The sequence below is a fragment of the Elgaria multicarinata genome, chromosome 11 (genome assembly GCF_023053635.1).
Source record: "Elgaria multicarinata webbii isolate HBS135686 ecotype San Diego chromosome 11, rElgMul1.1.pri, whole genome shotgun sequence".
NCBI classification, from domain to species: Eukaryota; Metazoa; Chordata; class Lepidosauria; order Squamata; family Anguidae; genus Elgaria; species Elgaria multicarinata.
This window is the reverse complement of record NC_086181.1, coordinates 11,916,427-11,935,949: the sequence shown is the minus strand read 5'-3', so window position 1 is coordinate 11,935,949 and position 19,523 is coordinate 11,916,427. Positions and strand designations below refer to the sequence as shown.

The 19,523-nt window shown below is 43.9% G+C and overlaps 1 protein-coding gene across 1 annotated transcript in view; it reads left to right on the top strand.

Moving 5' to 3' along the window:
- The first annotated feature begins 6,096 nt into the window (after nt 1–6,096).
- The window catches only part of SP6 (Sp6 transcription factor), a 32,230-nt gene continuing 18,803 nt past the window's right edge, over nt 6,097–19,523 (top strand). The window contains exon 1 of the mRNA XM_063137320.1: nt 6,097–6,208. The gene's annotated coding sequence lies outside the window, so the exon portion shown is untranslated. The remainder of the gene's footprint in view (nt 6,209–19,523) is intronic.

The window sequence follows — 19,523 nt, the reverse complement described above, 5'->3', positions numbered from 1 at the left end:
TACTTCCTCTTCAGGAGTTACAACCTCCTGTGTGACCTTTTTGTGACATTCAGGAGGGGGTCAGTGGTTGGGTTTTTTTAAGCTTTGTTTATTTTGCTTCAGGGTTTTCTCTTTGGTCATTGAGGAATGCTGATTGCTCTCTAATCCTTTTAATCTAACCAGCAAACTTTTTTTCCAAGAAAAAACTGACTGAATTAATGTAATCATTTCTGTTTCCTACTTTATTATCAATCTTCTTTAAAAACATCACTTTTTTTATTTAGCTTACATTGTAAGCCTTACAAAATCTCCAAGAAAGAGAAGCACAATCGATTGTTGTTGCTATTGTTACTGTTATTATCTATATAGTGTACATGGTACTTTATAGGGTAACATGAGCCAATGGAGCCAGGTCGCATGATCATTGCAGTCCACCATGGCTGATTTAAGCCACCGTGGATTTTGGCGCATGCAGGTGGCCATTTTTAATATTCAGTTTCTAGTGGGAAGTGGCCATGGTTTGTTGGTTTATCCAAACTCAGGGGGCAAGAGTTGTTTGAGGATTAACCCATGCTCTTTTGTAGGATTATTTGAGGGTTGCTTAACCCTCAACCAACCCCTGCTGCCCAGGTTTGTGTTGAATATTCAAAATGGCTGCCTGCCTGTCTGTCCCCCAATCCACTGTGGCTTAAATAAACTATGGTGTGAACCATAAAGTATGGTGTGCAAATCAGATCAATGACAGCTTCCTGCCCCAAGAAGCATACAATCTAAATGTAGTAAGTGGATGGGAAGGATATCTCTACCATGGAAATAAGCTGATTGCATTGTTTATTTTATTTATTTATTTATTTGATTTGATTGTATCCCAGCTTTCTAACAAGAAAAAATGGCACTCAAGGCAGCTTACACTCACAAATAAATAAAACTTGATTAAAACAATAATAAAACAAAGGGATTAAGACATTATTAAAAACACAATAGAATAAAAATAGCATCCAACTGAACAGACCCACTTGTTGTAAATATTTTCTGTAATTAAATGTGATAAAGTGAATTGATTAATATTTTGACTGGATCTCCAATTCTAATACTCAACAATAAAAAAAACCCCACTCACCATTCATTCTACAGTCTAGACAATATTTTATTTCCCTTCCTCCTTTGAATTTAACGATGGGCACAATCCTATGTATGTTTAGACCAAAAAAAGAAAAGAGTCCTACAATAGTCAGAATTTCCCAGCCAGCCATGCTAGCTGCATAATGTTGGGAGTTCTAGTACTTTTTTCTGTCTAAACATGCATAGCATTGAGCCCTAAGTGGCCATGGCCATCTCTTATTTTCCATCAAGCTCTCAAGTTTAGTTTAGTTTCACACATACACAAATTTATTTCCCCTAAAATTTCTTCATTAGAGAAGTCTGATTTAAGGTGGCAGGAGAGCCTTTTAATTGCGGCTATTGTTAAACTATAGGCAGTGCAGGCAGAAGCTCTCCAGTCACTTGAAGGGGTTGGATGAAAAGGGGTGGGGCCGGGAGAACCCCAGGAGGGCCAGTTTTGGCCCCTAGGCCAAAGACTCCTAACCCTTGATGTATTTGGATAAGCCCAGTATTAGATTCGTTAGCCACCCCATAGGTTTTAAGTCTTCCTTTATAATGTGTTTGCAGCTTGGATTACATGCTTGAGTCACCTGGAGCATATTTGCCATGCAGGTATATTTTAGAATCTCTTTTAGATATGGAGTGGTATATAAATACAATTAACACTTCACTGATGTTGGCTACCATTAGATTTACAGCTCCCCAATGCTCACACACACACACACACCGCAAATAACTTTAACCTCTAGATTTTTGTTCAAGAGCTGAAGAATGGTCTCCACAACAGCCCTGTGAGGTAGACTAAATTAAGAAAGAGAGTGACTTGCCCAAGGCCACTCAAACCGCTTTTTAGCTAAGCATGGGCTCAGAACGGGGTTTCCTTTGTTGAGACTAGCTGCTGTGTGACGCTGACTGTCAAGAAAGGAGATTCCAAAACCATGAAGGGAGAATCACTAAGCATATGCAGAGTACAGCCACTAAGTAACCGCATCTGCCACTGGCTCATGTACATCTGAGGCTAGGAAGCATAGAAAATGTGGAAAGAACTCAGGTTCCAGGTATCTCTCTTTAAAAGATAAAATAAATTGAATTAAGAGTGAAGTAAGGTTTAGTTTCAATTTCCGAGGATTTGTACAAACACCCCAGGGCAGCAGCACCCTTAGGGGTGGGAGAGCTGGGTGGTCACCTGAGGCACTGAGCTGAGGGAGCCCCAAGCAGAGCTGAAGGGTGGGGTGGGGTGCCATGGCTGAGCAGAGTTGAGGGGAGAACCAAGTGAGCTGAAGGGGAGCACCAAGCAGAGCGGAAAGGGCACTAAGCAGAGTGGAAGGGGGGCGTCAAGCTGAGCTGGAGGGGAACCAAGTGAGCTGAAGGCCTTGTGCTGAGGGGGCACCAAGCAGAGCTGAGGGGGGAACCAAGTGAGCAGAAGGGAGGCGCCAAGCAGAGTGGAAGGGGGGTGCCAAGCTGAGCAGGAGGGGAACCAAGTGAGCTGAAGGCCCTGTGCTGAGGGGGCACCAAGCAGAGCTGATGGGGGAACCAAGCAGAGCTGAAGGGGGGCAGCAAGCTGAGCTGGGGGGGCAAACAGTGCTGAAGGGAGGCGCCAAGCAGAGCTGAGGGGGGAACCAAGTGAGCTGAAGGGAGGCACCAAGCAGAGTGGAAGGGGGGCGCCAAGCTGAGCTGGAGGGGAACCAAGTGAGCTGAAGGCCCTGTGCTGAGGGGGCACCAAGCAGAGCTGAGGGGGGAACCAAGTGAGCTGAGGGGGGGCACCAAGCAGAGCTGAGGGAGGAACCAAGTGAGCTGAGGGGGGGGCACCAAGCAGAGCTGAGGGGGGAACCAAGTGAGCTGAAGGGAGGCGCCAAGCAGAGTGGAAGGGGGGCGCCAAGCTGAGCAGGAGGGGAACCAAGTGAGCTGAAGGCCCTGTGCTGAGGGGGCACCAAGCAGAGCTGAGGGGGGAACCAAGTGAGCTGAGGGGGGGCACCAAGCAGAGCTGAGGGGGGAACCAAGTGAGCTGAAGGGAGGCGCCAAGCAGAGTGGAAGGGGGGGTGCCAAGCTGAGCAGGAGGGGAACCAAGTGAGCTGAAGGGAGGCGCCAAGCAGAGTGGAAGGGGGGCGCCAAGCTGAGCAGGAGGGGAACCAAGTGAGCTGAAGGCCCTGTGCTGAGGGGGCACCAAGCAGAGCTGAGGGGGGAACCAAGTGAGCTGAGGGGGGGCACCAAGCAGAGCTGAGGGGGGAACCAAGTGAACTGAGGGGGGGCACCAAGCAGAGCTGAGGGGGGAACCAAGTGAGCTGAAGGGAGGCGCCAAGCAGAGTGGAAGGGGGGTGCCAAGCTGAGCAGGAGGGGAACCAAGTGAGCTGAAGGGAGGCGCCAAGCAGAGTGGAAGGGGGGCGCCAAGCTGAGCAGGAGGGGAACCAAGTGAGCTGAAGGCCCTGTGCTGAGGGGGCGCCAAATAGTGCTGAAGGGAAGCACCAAGCAGAGCTGAGGGGGAACCAAGTGAGCTGAAGGGGAGCACCAAGCAGAGCTGAGGGGGCACTAAGCAGAGTTGAAAGGGGCGCCAAGCTTTGCTGGAGGGGAACCAAGTGAGCTGAAGGCCCTGTGCTGAGGGGGGCGCCATGCAGAGCTGGGGGTGGGTGCCAAACAGTGCTGAAGAGAGGTGCCAAGCAGAGCTGAGGGGGGCACCAAGTGAGCTGAAGGGGGGCACCAAGCAGAGCTGAAGGGGGGCAGCAAGCTGAGCTGGGGGGGGCAAACAGTGCTGAAGGGAGGCGCCAAGCAGAGCTGAGGGGGGACGACGACGGTGTAAAAGCCGGAAAGGAACAGAACAGGCCTGAACGACCCCTTTATATTAAAAAAAACTATACCAAAAACAGTAGCATGTGTTAGCAACACTTGGGAACAATATTTTAGGACTAAAACCATTGCAATATTATATCACTGCTAACCCTAGAACTCCCAAAACAACATCCGGAACAGAATGGGATAACCGGAACAGCCACTTCTGAATGAGCAATATCAACCAAACCAAACTCCCCAGTCACACATCACTCCAAGGCAGGGATGCAATAAGTCACAAAACATCCAAAGAAACTGTGTTCCGATACCCCTTCCGTGTATAGCGCAAATTCTGCAAAACGGGCCGTAACAGCAGCTTCCCAATGAGGTAAGTTGACCAAACTCACCAGACGCACATCACTAGGTGGGGCGGATATAAAAAGCTCCAAATGTTGCACCAAACCCATGTTCCAATACCCGTTCTGGGCCAAAGTCCGTATCGCGCAATATGGACTTTCATCTGGAACGGGTATTGGAATGTGGTTTGGGGGCAAGATTTGGAGGTTTTTACATCTGTCCCACCTAGTGATGTGAGTCTGGTGAGTTTGGTTGACTTACCTCATTGGGAAGCTGCCGTTACGGCCCGTTTTGCGCAATACGGGCTTTGGCCCGGAACGGGTATTGAAACGTGCTTTTGGTGCTATATTTGCAGCTGATTATATCAGGCTCACCTAGTAATGTGTGAATGGTGCGTTTGGTTAACATACCTCACTTGGAAGCTGCTGTACTGCCGTTTTGTGCATTATGCACTATGCACGGAAGGGGTATCAGAACGCAGTTTCTTTGGATGTTTTGTGGCTTATTTCGTCCCTGCCATGGAATTTTATGTGACTGGGGAGTTTGGTTGATATCGCTCATTCAGAAGTGCCCGTTCCGGCCATCTCATTCTGTTCCGGATGTTGTTTTGGGAGTTCTGGGGTTAATAGTGATATAATATTGCAATGGTTTTAGTCCTAAAATATTGTTCCCAAGTGTTGCTAACACATGCCACCGGTTTTGGTATGGTTTTTTAATATAAAGGGATTGTTCCGGCCTGTTCCGTTCCGTCTTTTACACTGTCCCTTGAGGGGGGAACCAAGTGAGCTGAAGGGGGGCACCAAGCAGAGCTGAAGGGGGGCAGCAAGCTGAGCTGGGGGGGGGCAAACACTGCTGAAGGGAGGCACCAAGCAGAGCTGAGGGGGGAACCAAGTGAGCTGAAGGGGGGCAGCAAGCTGAGCTGAGGGGGCAAACAGTGCTGAAGGGAGGCACCAAGCACAGCTGAGGGGGGAACCAAGTGAGCTGAAGGGAGGCACCAAGCACAGCTGAGGGGGAGCACCAAGCACAGCTGAGGGGGGGCACCAAGCACAGCTGAAGGGGGAACCAAGTGAGCTGAAGGCCCTGTGCTGAGGGGGGCGCCAAGCAGAGCTGAAGGGGGCAAACAGTGCTGAAGGGAGGCACCAAGCAGAGCTGAGGGGGGAACCAAGTGAGCTGAAGGGGGGCACCAAGCAGAGCTGAGGGGGAGCACCAAGCACAGCTGAGGGGGGGCACCAAGCAGAGCTGAGGGGGGCACCAAGTGAGCTGAAGGCCCTGTGCTGAGGGGGGCGCCAAGCAGAGCTGAAGGGGGCAGGAAGCTGAGATTAGGGGGCACTAACATCACACCTGCACCAGGCCGCATAAGCTCTCTGGGTGGCCTTGGAAAGGTGACGGGGGTGGGCGGCACCAAAGGCTCTCCTCGCCAGCGGCACCCTAATTTATCCGACGGCCGACCTTACTCCAGGGTGAACATCTTTCCCATTCTTCACTCCAGAAGTAGCAAATAACAAGCATACTACAGCTGGGAACGCACAGAGCGCTTGAAGAAGGCGGAAAGGCCGCTGTTATCTTTTGTCTTTAATTACCCTGTGTTTTGTGCATCTGACAAAGTGGATTCTAGCCCACGAAAATGTGCCCCGCGATGGTGAGTCGGGCGTGCCTGCTGCTTTCGCGCAGGAGGCCCAGTGCCAAGGCACTTGTCCGTGCCTGGAAGGGTTAAAGTTAAATTCAAGCAGGTAGTGGGTGGGGCGGAGAGGTGGGGCTTGGCTGTCTCCTTCCCTGCCGTGAGGACTTGCACCACTCACTCCCGGAGTGGCTCTTCTCGCGCCTCCCTTCCTCGCTTGCTTCTGCGGCCACATTCCCTCTTTCTTTCTCTCGGTGCTCTCTCTCCGGGGACTGCCTCCCTTCCTCGCGTGCTGGATTTTGCTTTGGAGACGGCAACAACCTTTGCCTGACAAGCCAATGTGGAAAGATCTGTTGGAGGATCGGTGCTCCCACCAGCAACTTTAAACCAGTATGTAACTAAACTTTTTAAATCTCTCCTCCTCTCTCATTCACTCTCTTTCTGTTTCGTTTTGGAAGGAACGTCTTTTCAACAGATGCTAATGCTACAGTTGAACCAAGAATGCCCTCTGAACTAATCCAAAATTTGGTGACCATGTACCAAAGATGACAGGTGGATAAAATGATCGGAAAAGTTTCCTTCCCCTCTTGGCTATTTCTTTAAAGTTTTAGCATAAACGTTGCCGGGTGCTTATATATCTCATTTGCTGCTCCATATCCTGTCACTTAATTCTGTGTTAAGAAAGCTTTCCTGTTAGCCCAGGTTTGAATTATTACCCAAATGGGCAGCGGGAACCCATCACTTTATTTGCTGCGTTTCTGTTCAGTGAAAGATTCAAAGCCGTGTACAGACAAAACTGAATTTGTGATCCTGTGTGCACTTACCTAGGAATAAGTCCCACTGAACGCAATGGGACATTTCTGAGTGAACCAGCACAAGATCAAGCTGAAAAAGAACGTTGGGGCTGAAAGACAGATGAGTACAACAGGGAAAGCAGGTTTAGTGCAATTAAGTAATATTAAGTAACTGATAAAATGTAACCACACTTCTACCACATTTCAAAATTAGATTAAAAAATAAGAGATGTAATTTATAGAGCAATCCTCTACATGTCCACTCAGAGGTAGTCCCATTGAATTCAATGGAACTTTCTCCCAGGTAGGTGTGTGTATATTATTATTGCATTTTTATACCGCCCAACAGCCGACGCTCTCTGGGCGGTTCAATCCTGCATAGGATTGCAGCCTTATTTATACATGTTATAAGTTGCCTTTCCATTAAAAGTACCCAAGACATGTGTGTGTGTGTGTGTGTGTCTTATATGTATGTGTTAGATCCAGGATCTTCCTTCTGTAGACAGAAGGGCTCCACTCACGGAAGGTGCCTCCACCTGCTTTTTGGGGTTCACCCCTCCCCCCCCACAGTTCACTCAATGAGGTCCCTGGTCGTCTGTGTAGCATTTGAGGGGGTCGGAGGGGCTTCCATGGAGAGGAGGGGGCTGAAAGGTCTGTTTCCACCAGCCTAGTAGTACACATCTAAATCTGGATCCATCCCAGACCTCAAATAACCATATCAAAAAGAATACAAAAGCATGAGAACTGAAGTTATTCAACTAGATGGTATAGGGAGCTGATTTTTTTACATCCTTTTTTAAAAGTTGGATTTCTCACATTTCAAACCCATAAAAGATTGGGTGGTATTTGAGTTTGTTTGATCTACATATCAAAAGATCCAATTGCCATATTTTGAAATTAATCCCATTTTGAAAGTTATCTCTAATGTGGAAAAACAGGATTAACCCAACAAGGTGTCTCCCTGACAAACAAAATAAATATCATAGCCTTGAAAAAGAATCATCCCATTTCAAAGTTAGTTTTTTTAATAGAATATGGGGAAATGGGAATTCATATCTGTAGATATGTTAAGAAGTTGATCCAGAATAATCACAGCCTTTTTTCTTTTTCTTTTTAAGGGTAGTTTAAATGCTTTGTGTTGTTGTTGTTTTAAAAGCTGGGGTGGGTGGGTAGACTGAATGATGTCTTAGTGAGTTTGTTTCCCTGAAATTAAACATTATGATTTAAAATTAGTTTTGCATTATGGGTTTTTGCTTTTTAAGCAAGGGCTGGACAGTATCTTGATTAAATTCCATGACTTGATAAATGTGTAGCAGATAGAGAAATCTTACTTTATTATATATAAATGTACTGGGAAATCCTAAAAACCCCAGGGCCAATAATAATGCGGTCTCAACACATAGGGCTTGGCAGCTATGCGCTCCTACATGCTCAGTCTTTTGTTGTGACAAAATGAAGCGGGGTTATAGGTGGTTGTTACTGTTTTCGGTATGGTAACACTAGTCCAATGCTCCCTAAAATATAGGCAAGTGTCCCAGTCTTGGGGAACACAGTGTGGAAACAAGTTTCTGAAGGGACGCTTGTGGTTGGAGTGGTGAGAACTCATCCAGCAATAGGATCATGCATTTTTTACACCATGGTGTACTCTATAGGCATCTCACATTACATATTTAGGTATTCTCCTAAAATTTATTAAGGGTGGGTATGCCCAAAAAATGTAACGTTGACTCAGAGGAACAGTTGTTTGAAAACATGTGTATCGCATAAGAACACTCATCACAGGGTGAGGATTGACTGTGGTTCTCTGTTGAGTGTACATGCAGTGGGAAACCCAGGTTTGCTGTTTTGTGAATTGGCCCTCAGGCATGTGGACCAGGCACTTCATCTTGGACAAAGCAGTCTGTGCAGAGTCTTCAATGGCTCCCACAATTCTCCACTTTTAGATTGATGAGAGCTTTGTGGGACACCAGCAGCACCATTGAGGAGGCACCAAGGAGGGCATTGACTAGAGCTGATGAGAAATGGCAGGGAGGTAAGGAAGAGGGAGGTCTAGCCTTCAGTAGAGCAATGCCAACCCAACTCAGGGATAATCCTTATGAACACAGGAAGGGTTGGATCGAAGCAGTGCTAGCAGCTGGTTGATTACATCCTTCCACGGTGCCCACAAATCAAATTGGGTACAGTTCACTCCCCCTCCCCACTATTAACTGCAGTGTTCTTGCATAGGCCATGTTTATCTCACTGGGGCTTCTGATGGCGAACGTCCCAGTAGATTTCACACCATGGGTCAAATCTGCTTATGTCCCACCCCGTAAGGGTGCCCAAGAGCTGCCGCCTGAAGTTGATGCCTCCCTTTGCCTTGTGCCAGGGCCATCTGTGTGAACCAGAACAATTGTGTGGTACTCTGAGAGCAACTTTACACTTTAGACTAGATTATAAAAGGGTGCCTATAAAATATTTTGTATGCTTTTGTGAACATGGCTGGTGCACATTTTACATAGGTACATTTGCTATGCTATGGCGCCTAATTTGTGCACACCCGACTGGCAGTGTTTGCCAAGCAATGGGTGAAGTGACCCTCAAAGGAGGCCTGTTGGATTAAGCTTGGATGATGGCCTACCTTTTTTTTTATCCTCCAGGGTTTTTTTAAACTCCAGGTTCCAGATGTACTTCCCTAACACCCACTCTTAATGCGCCAAAAAGTCTGTATTTTATAATAATCTTTTAGACTCACATGAAAAATATTCCTGGAAGGTATATTACAAATTCCTGGAGTAGAAGGCTATCCATGGCTACTAGTCCTGATGGCTATGTGCTACCTCCAGTATCAGAGACAGTAAGCCTATATACACCAGTTGCTGGGGAACATGAGTTGGAGAACACAGTTGCACCCGTGTCCTGCTTGTAGGTTCCTGGTCGACAGCTGGTCGGCCAATGTGTGAACACAGTGCTGAACTAGATGGGCCCTTCATCTGATCCAGCATGGCTCTTCTTACATTCTTATGTTCTTAATAATGTTTAATATTTTACATAGGACGTTCCAGGTATTCAAGATGTTTTGCACACATTAGCTCAATATAACTTATATCATACCTGTCTGTCAGGTAGGCCAGTGGTATTATTCCACTATTGCAGATGGGGAAGGGTATTTATTTATTTATTTATTACATTTCTATACCGCCCAATAGCCGGAGCTCTCTGGGCGGTTCACAAAAATTAAAAACATTCAAAGTATAAAACAAAAGGGTACATGCAGATGCTGAAGGAACAGTAGCTTGCTGAAGGCCACCTAAGCCCCATCATAACTAGGTCCTTCCTGACTCACTGGTCGGGCTCATTAGCCCAAGGCCACATCAACTCCCTTCAATATGAAGGGCAACAAACATGTGTTTCTTGAAATAGATATGTGCAGCAGGGCGAGGTGCTGTGTGCATTGGCTACTCAATCTGCCTGGACTATAAAAAGCTGTTTTATATCAAGCCAGACCATTGTACCATTTAAACTAGTATTGTCGACACTGATTGGCAGCAGCTTTCCAGGGTTTCAGGCAGGAGTTTTCTCGGCCTTACCTGAATATGCCAGGAATCGAACCTCAGACCTTCTGCAGGCAAAGCAGGTGCTCTACGACTGTGCTATGGCTCCTTTTTGGAATCACGCCCCCTTTCTGTTGACAGCAGAAAGCTACTCCACACAAAAATTCTTGATTTCCCAGCACAGAGATATATTTATTTTATTTATTTATTACATTTATTTCCTAACTTTTTTTCCTCCTAAAGGAGCCCAAGGCAGCGTACATGATCCTCCTCCTATCCATTTTATCCTCACAATAACAAACCTGTGAGATAGGTTGGACTGAGACTCCGTGACTGGCCCAAAGCTACGCAGTGAGCTTCTGTGGCAAAGTGGGGACTAGAAGCTGGATCTCTCGATTCCCAGTCCAGCACTCTAACTACTACAACACACTGGCTCTCACTTAGTGGATTAATCACCATGTCTGAAGAAGTAATTTATGAAGCAGGAGGGCTTCCAAATTCATTAGTCTTTCTGATGATTTCTCAGCAGAATTGGCAAAAAGTTTCTCTCTCTCTCTCTCTCTCTCTCTCTCTCTCTCTCAAACACACACACACACACTGGCCAAACAGTTTTCTTTTAACTAACTAACTATAGAATAAGCTGGGTAATTAAAACACTGACTTCTGCTCTCAATTATATTAGTATTAAATCTTCATTGACTCTATTGGAGTGGATGAATTTCTCTCGCTTTTCTGTGAATGACCCACTGTTTGAATTCTACGGAATATAAGCAATCCTATTTACATTTACTTGAGAGATAATCCCATTGAATTCTAGTGGGATTTAACTCTGAGTAAATAAATTTAGGACTGATTATATTATTATTATTATTATTATTATTATTATTATTATTATTTGCATTTTTATACCGCCCAACAGCCGAAGCTCCCTGGGCACTTCACAAAAACTAAAACCATTCAAAGTATAAAACAAACAGTATAAAAACATGATATAAAATACACATTAAAAATTGATTAAAATCATACCATGCATGATTAAAACATCTTTAAAACATTAAAACATCTTTAAAACATTCTAAAATTTTACTGGATAGGCCTGCCGGAATAGACCAGTCTTTACTGCTTTTTTAAATTCTAAAAGGCCGTCAGGTTGACGAATTTCCTCCGGCAGCAGCAGAAGAGAAGGTCCTCTGGGTAACAGCTGTTAATCTAGTTTGTACTAGCTGAAGTAGGTTCTTCCCAGAGGACCTGAGTGTGCGGGGCGGATTGTATGGGAGAAGGCGATCCCGCAGGTAGCCTGGACCCAAACCATGTACGGCTTTAATGCATGAATGGTGCAGGGGATTAGAGAATTTGACATAGATCAGGGCACTTGACTTTACATCCCAGCTCCACTATAGATTCGCTGTATGGCCTTGGTCATGTCATGCTCCCTATATTACCTATAAATGGGAATAATTGTGACCTCAAAGGAATAAACACAAGAAAATTTTGCAGATTAAAAATTCTGCAGTCATTATCATCCCTTGGTTCTGTCGTCCCAGTAACTACCAGTTAAAAACAATGATAAATAACAACAATACAGCATTACTAAAGTATATTTCAGGTTTTCACAGAGTTTCACATTCATTCTCTCAGTAATCTTTACAACATCTCTGTAAGGTAGGCCTGTATCATTATCCCCATATTTGCAGTTGTGGGACTGAGGAGAGGTGAAAGTAGTTTGACTAAGGTTCGCCAATTTCCTAAGCTCCTGATATTAGCCTTGCATCATACCAGTTAATCCATATATTAGGGCCAAACTACAAGTGACACAAGACAGCTGTGATTAGTATCCTGACCTTTAAAAAACAACAACCTTATGGAGGCAAGTTTGATCAGGGAAGCAGTTTGGAGGGTGCTTAACCCTTTTCCATTGGGCCAGTTTCCCAAGCAAATTTGGGACCCCCGTAGCTTTCCCACCAAAGGGGAAAGGATGAATTCCTAATCCATCTTTCCTGGAAGGGGAAAAATATGCAAGCACCAATGTCTTCCTAGTATTTTTCCTTTGTGCCTCCTTAAGATGAAAACGAGTTTCTTCCTTCCTTTCCTATTATACTGACAAAATGAGCAGTCTAAACGTTGGGGGGGGGAATATACATTTTTTGTTCTTTTTATTGATATGCGGGGGTGGGGGGCAATGAGAAATTGAATTAAACAGTATTTGCAAACAATGAAAACAGATTAGTAAAGTTTACCATTCTATTATATATAAAACAGAGGGCTCCAAGTTTTTATCGATACCGTATTTCTTCGATTCTAATACGCCATTGATTGTAAGACGCACACTAATTTCAGTACCACCAACAGAAAAAAAGCTTTAATTCTAAGAAATAACAATCGCACCCGTGATTCTAAGACGCACCCCGTTTTTACAGATGTTTATATGGAGTAAAAAGTGCCTCTTAGAATCGAAGAAATACGGTATGTCATCAGCCCTTTCAGGTCCTAACAAAATATATTTTCAACATCTATATTAGAGTAATACTTTCTTTTTTTACCAACTCACCGGTCACAAAATACTGTGCAAGTTTTCGAGCTCTTCAGAACTCTTCAATCCATATTAGAGTAAAATTTGAAAGCTTGCATAGGTTTTTTTAGGTTTTTTGTTGTTGTTGACCTAATGCACCTATCTTTGCTTTTTGTGTGTGAGAGACTTAGAAAATATGTTTAGGGTTCAATTCTATGCATTTTTAGACAGAAAAAGTCCAACAGCTCCCAGCAACCCCAGCCAGTGTGGCTGGCTGGGGGTTATAGGGCTCCCCCCCTTTTGTCTAAACATGCATAGGATTGCACCCTTAGTCATTCATGCAACATTCTGCATCTGCCCTGAATAAAAGAAGCTACAATTAGTTTTCTAAAAATAAAGGAGAAAAAGCTACTGGCCCCAGCTGCTCCTGGCCTAGCCCACATTTCTAAGGTTTTACAGGACGTGCTGAGCCACAATCATCTTGATTTATTTTTATTAGTCAGGTGAAGATGAGCCTAACTGCTAAAATGAACTGGCAAGGTATTCTACCGAAGAACTACGCAGCGAGGCACTTTAGTCCAATGTGTGTTGTCGGAGGGGTGGGGCTGGGGGGATGCAACTGAACAAGCATTTTGAGAAGGTAAGCTATGCAGTTTGGCCTCATTGTGTTACCAGACTTCTTCTTAACCCACATTACTGCCTCTCCATAATGGTGCTGAAACCTATTTGAGTAATGACTTTATAAATGTGGGGTGTGAGTTGCATGCGGAGCGAGTGCTAAATTAATTGTGCAAATCCTTTGGGGCGTGCTTGTTTACTATTATTTACCACCTTCCATTTACATGGTGCTTTAAGCCAAAGAGAGTTTCCTGCCCCAAGAAGCTTACAGTCGGTTCCAGGGTGACAAGAGCTGGTGGGGTGGGGAGAGAGGCACCAGTAAAAAAAAAAAGGGGGGGGTACTGTTACTTCTTTTGAATTTTTGTTATTTTTATCCCCACCACCACCTTTTTTCAAGGTTGCTTATGAAAAAGGAAACAAAAGGCAGCATCACATACATAGGCTTCATTTCAGTTGAAAATGGGGTAGGATCCAGATTAAGTTAGCTGCGCAAATGTTGCAATCTTATTTATTTTATATTCATTTATTACATTTTTATACTGCCCGATAGCTGAAGCTCTCTGGGCGGTTCACAAAAATTAAAACCATAATAAAACAACCAACAGTCTAAAAACACATGTACAAAATACAGTATAAAAAGCACAACCAGGATAAAACCACGCAGCAGAAATTGATATAAGATTAAAATGCAGAATTAGAACAGTAAAATTTAAATTTAAGTTAAAATTAAGTGTTAAAATACTGAGAGAATAAAATGGTCTTCAATCTTGTTCCGGTTTAGCTAAGAGTATGTCCCATTGAAATCAGTGGGACTTAATTTTGAGTAGATGTGTATAAGATTGTGCTGTTAGTTCTCTCTGATAGGACTTAAGTCATGACTAACTTGTCCCATTGATTTCAATGGGACCTAAGTTCAACTAACTTAGCCAAGATCCAACCCATTACATATTATTATTGTCATGGTGACGTCGAGATATGAGCAGAGACTAATCAGAGCACAGATTCTATTTCCAATAACTTTCAAACTCTTACTTATTTTATATGATGGCTGTCATATTTTCCTTTAGTTAGGATATAGAACGCAAAACAAGATCTTCCTTCTGCTTTCATGGTATAAGTAAATACAGGATTGCCTGATTGCTGAGAAATTTGCTAAGTGACAGGGTAGTTTCAGGTAAACTAAAGGTTACTTAGCAGGACTCCAGTTTATTAAGCATTCATCTAAGAAAGTCTCTCAGCCTATAAAATACAAGTTTGTTTTTGTTTGTTGATGTCTTGCATCTGTGCATATAAAACATCAGGGGGCTCTGCTCTACCCATTCTCTCAGACTGCCTTAACCCTCTCCTAAATGCTATTGTGTTGGACTTTTTTCCTTTTGTCTTACCTTTTTATGCTTATTGCTTTGCTGTAATAATTCCTACAACCCCATGGTTAAATTGTTGTTAAACATTCCTAAAAACAAGTATTTTTTTTTAAAAAAAACCTTCCAATAATTTAACATAGGGTACAACCCACCAAGATGTTCCCTAAACAGCTCCTGATTATTTGATAACCTCTTAGTAGACCATGCTCCAAATGTCTGATCAATCTATTTCCCATTTTGTCACCCTTAAATTCACTTCCTGAGCTAAACCATCTCACCTTACCTCATGATAAAGCCATCTTGATTCATTCTATACCACCCAGGACCTTTTCTGTAGATACATGATGTGTGTGTGTATGCACACACATCATTTTATATCGAGGGATCAGCTATTGTATAGCTTTTTCCTTAAAGGGAAGTGACGTATCCTATGCAACCAAGCTCTCATACATCATTCTCGTATTCCACCTAACTTTCCAGGAGGTGAATCTGCCCTCTTGGGTCTAAGGGTTACCTGCTATTAGAGGTAGACAATATGCTGTCTCCAGGCCTTCATCTTTAAAGAACCCTCAACTTCGTGATTTAGATTATGTTCAATGGTCATCACACACCATGAATTTCTAATCAAATAAATAACTTTTCTGAAGAACACCAAGTCAAAATGTGCCTGGGTTCTTCTGGGATGTGTTCAAGAGGCATGGGGGAGAGTGGAAATAGGGCCAGCACTACCACTAGGCAGAGTGTGGTGGCCGCCTCAAGTGAGCGGTACAGAGGGAGAAGCAGCCCCCTGGCCATTCCCCTCAGCTAGAGGGCAGAGCTCTGTGTTCCATACAGCCTAGGGTGACCATATGAAAAGGAGGACAGGGCTCCTGTGTCTTTAACAGTTGCATAGAAAAAGGAATTTCAGCAGGTGTCATTTGTATATATGGGGAACCTGGTGAAATTCCCTCTTCATCACAACAGTTAAAGCTGCAGGAGTCCTGCCCTTTTTAAATCTGGTCACTCTGGTATAGCTCCTGCAGCTTTAACTGTTGTGATGAAGAGGGAATTTCACCAGGTTCTCCATATATACAAATGACACCTGCTGAAATTCCCTTTTCTATGCAACTGTTAAAGATACAGGAGCCCTGTCCTCCTTTTCATATGGTCACCCTAATACAGCCTGTCCTGAGCCCATTAATCTGCCCTGCTTCCCCCAGGTGAGGTGAAGGATTCTGCCCCGTTACCAGCGTTGAAATAAGATTCAACTGCCAGTCTGGCTGGCTCCTGTGGGTGGATTGGTGGGCACTATCAGGTCCTTTGCCTCAGGCAGCAAAATGTCTTGGGCTGACCCTGAGTGGAAAGCCTCAAACATAATTCCAAGAGTTTTTTTTAGCTCTCCGCCATAGAAAATATTTTGTTACTTTCACTTCTCATTAACAAGATACAGAAGGATCTTGTATGCTGTTCAGCAAGTGTCTGCGGGCAGTTTAGCTTTCAGTTAGTGGCTGTGGTTCAGTTTTTCATTCAAACACATTTTTCAATTAGGGTTGTGAACCGAGTCAGACTGAAGATTTGTTGTTAAATGATTAGTGCCAGACTTTTTAAGCACTTAATTAATTGATGAAACATATATATTGCAAAACCTCAGGAGCCAATTTGGAGGATCTGGATGGACAGAGACACTTCCTCTTTTAAATGTGCTACTCTAACAACTTAATGGGGAAAACCTACCATTGTTTGCTTATTGTCAGACCTGCTAATTGTTTGGGGAAGCAAAATTCAATCTGCAATTAAAGCTTTAGTCAGTTCCATTGATCAGTTGATTGCAACCCTAATTCAAAATATCTATATAATGTTTTCTTTAAGAATATATAGTCTGAAGGTGATGAGAGAGATTAGGGTAACAAAGAAAGCATTAGCAAAAGAGGCTCTAAGTACTGTTGCAGATGAAGACAGGGGCAGAAAGGAAGCTTAGGTGTTTCCAGATGAGGAGGCATTTAATGTGCAGTTGCCCTGTGTGTTTTCTTCCCTTGCTGTGGAAAATCCGTTAACAAAACAAAAAATGATGTAATTGCTACACAATGCTTTTTGACTGTTAGTGCTAGGACCCCTCTGTCTGGAAGCATCTCTTAAGCGAGGGCTCCACTGACGAGATTGGGTTTTGTGAAAGGATGTAAAAGTTGGAGAGAGAGTCACCATGTAGTGGTACTTCCAGATGAAGCTTTTATTGCTTCATACAAGGAATTTTATGGAGGGTCCAGATGATGTCACGATCCATTTGTGACATCATGTTTTCCCACTACGTCCATCTTCTTTTTATAACCGCAAACAAAACTGGAAAAGAGGGAGAGTGGAATAGCCAAAGGAAGTGAGGCAGGTGGCTACTAGGAGGAGGGCTTTCTCCGCTGTGGCACCCCGGTTGTGGAACGAGCTCCCCAGAGAGGTCCGCTTGGCGCCTACACTGTACTGCTTTCGTCGCCAGCTGAAGACCTTTTTATTCACTCAGTATTTTAACACTTAATTTTAACTTAAATTTAAATTTTACTGTTTTAACTCTGTATTTTAATCCTATATCAACTTTGCTGTGTGGTTTTATCCTGGTTGCGCTTTTTATACTGTATTTCGTAATTGTGTTTTAAACTGTTGGGTGTTTTACTGTGGTTTTAATTTTTGTGAACCGCCCAGAGAGCTTCGGCTATTGGGCGGTATAAAAATGTAATAAATAAATAAATAAATAAATAAATAGCCGTACCATTTTTCAGCAGGTTTGGACAGGAAAATGTGCCGCTGAGGCAGGGAAGGAAGGGTTGTCCCTGGGGAAGGTGGATGATATATTGGGTATGCCCATTCTTTGTCTATCACTTATTGTGCCTTTCCAATTGCAAAGCCATTTTGTGTCCTGCAAAGAGAACCCTTTCACCTCTCCTGGGGCTTATCGGACTTAGAAAGCAGAGAGAGATCTCATTGAATACAGCAATACTTACATCTGAGTAAACATGTGTGGGGTTTGTCTGTAAGGCTGCAACTGCCTTATTGGCACTGAATAAATACTTAGAATTATAATTTTAAAATAAAATTTCATTATTCTGCAACAGGGGTTCTCTGAATTTGCACAAGTGCTGCCTATCTTTTCTTTTTTAAAAAAAGAAATTGAGGCAAAATTGACATACAACTTGTCTGTTTCAACTGCTGATTTCCCTTCTCCTTTTGAAGATAAAGCATTTGAAAACAATAAAGCAAAAGTAGCCCCTTCAAATGCCCAGAGAAGGGAGTGGGTTGAGGATTTAAAGACATTCTCCAGTTTCCTAGCCAGGTTGTGAAAGCAACCAGAAAAAAATCTCAGGATTTACAGCCTCCTGGTAACCATGTTTATTCAGAATTGCATTTGCCTTGTGCTGCAGGAACTATTTTTAAAAATTAAACACACACAAAACAGGATGCTAAAATGGGGCTGAGAAGCATCTGCTTCAAAATGGCTGTAGAAGGACTACATGGCAACAACGATGCGTCAGGAAAGGGGGGGGGAACTAACCACTCAGCTATGTCTTCCCACAGTGTATGTGGAACATAGAGAGATGCTCACACCAACGAAATTGCTAGGCCACTTGCGGATGCTCAAAGGGAATTTTGCTTATAGCCTACAACTGAAGAGCCTCCATCTTGAAGTACCCTTGGTGTTCTGTAGGGTGACCATATGAAAAGGAGGACAGGGCTTCTGTATCTTTAACAATTGTACTGAAAAAGGAATGTCAGCAGGTGTCATTTGTATGCATGCAGCACCTGGTGAAATTCCCTCTTCAGCACAACAGTTAAAGCTGCAGGAGCCATGTTTAGCATGGCCAGATACAAGAGGGCAGGGCTCCTGCACTTTAACTGTTGTGCTGAAGAGGGAATTTCTCCAGGTGCTGCATGCATACAAATGACACCTGCTGAAATTCCTTTTCTATACAACTGTTAAAGATACAGGAGCCCTGTCCTCTTTTCCATATGGCTACCCTAGTGTTCTGGGAAGGAGTTGCAGACTGAAGAACAGCTGCAAGACTGGCCCTACTATTAGATAGAGTGAGGCAGTTGTCTCAGGGGGTAGATAATGGGGAACCAGGAGCAGTGAGGTGCCTGCCTTGCACTCCCTAAACTAGTTGTCCTTGGGTATAGTGGAGGGCTCTGCCCTGACACCAGTATTGAAGCAAAATTGAACTGCCAGTCAAAGCAGCTTTTGTATATAGCATGGAGCGGCACCATTTTGTCCTTTGCCTGAGGCAGCACGAGGATGGAAATGATAATGGGCAGGGCTACTTAAGAGAGCAGGTGGCATTGGGTGGTTAAGGGTGATACAGCTGGAAAAAAGGAGGTCATGGACTGGAAAATAATTGGTGGAAGACACAGCAGGGCAAGGCCATGAAGACCCATAAAGATAAGGAGTTTGGACCAGATTCAGGAGGGGTTGGGAAGCCATGAATAGGGATGAGATGAATGATTTGGGCAATGATATTCTGGAGATTGGTGAAAGGATTGAGGGTTATCAAGGAATGGCCAAAAAGAATAAAGTTGTAGTAGCCAAGATGAGAGAGAGCTCAACTTTTAGCCAAGGGGATGGAGAAGAAAGCATGGGTTCTGCTCAAAGCACTTGTGAATGGCTTTCACATTAGGTGTGTGATTATTTAAATCACAATAATGTTGTTCATCACAAATGTTTCCATAAATGAATTCCATTCACACTTATGACAAAAGGGAAATTTCACTTTGAGAACTTAAAACCGTGTGTCCTTCAAATGTAGGTTGAGCTACAAGTTTTGAAGTTTAATATAGCTGAGTCACAACAAATGTCTTGAAATTATTTTAAATTGTTATTACAGTTCAAGATCCCTTTCATGATGTTGAGTCACCTCACCAGGCTTTAAAAAA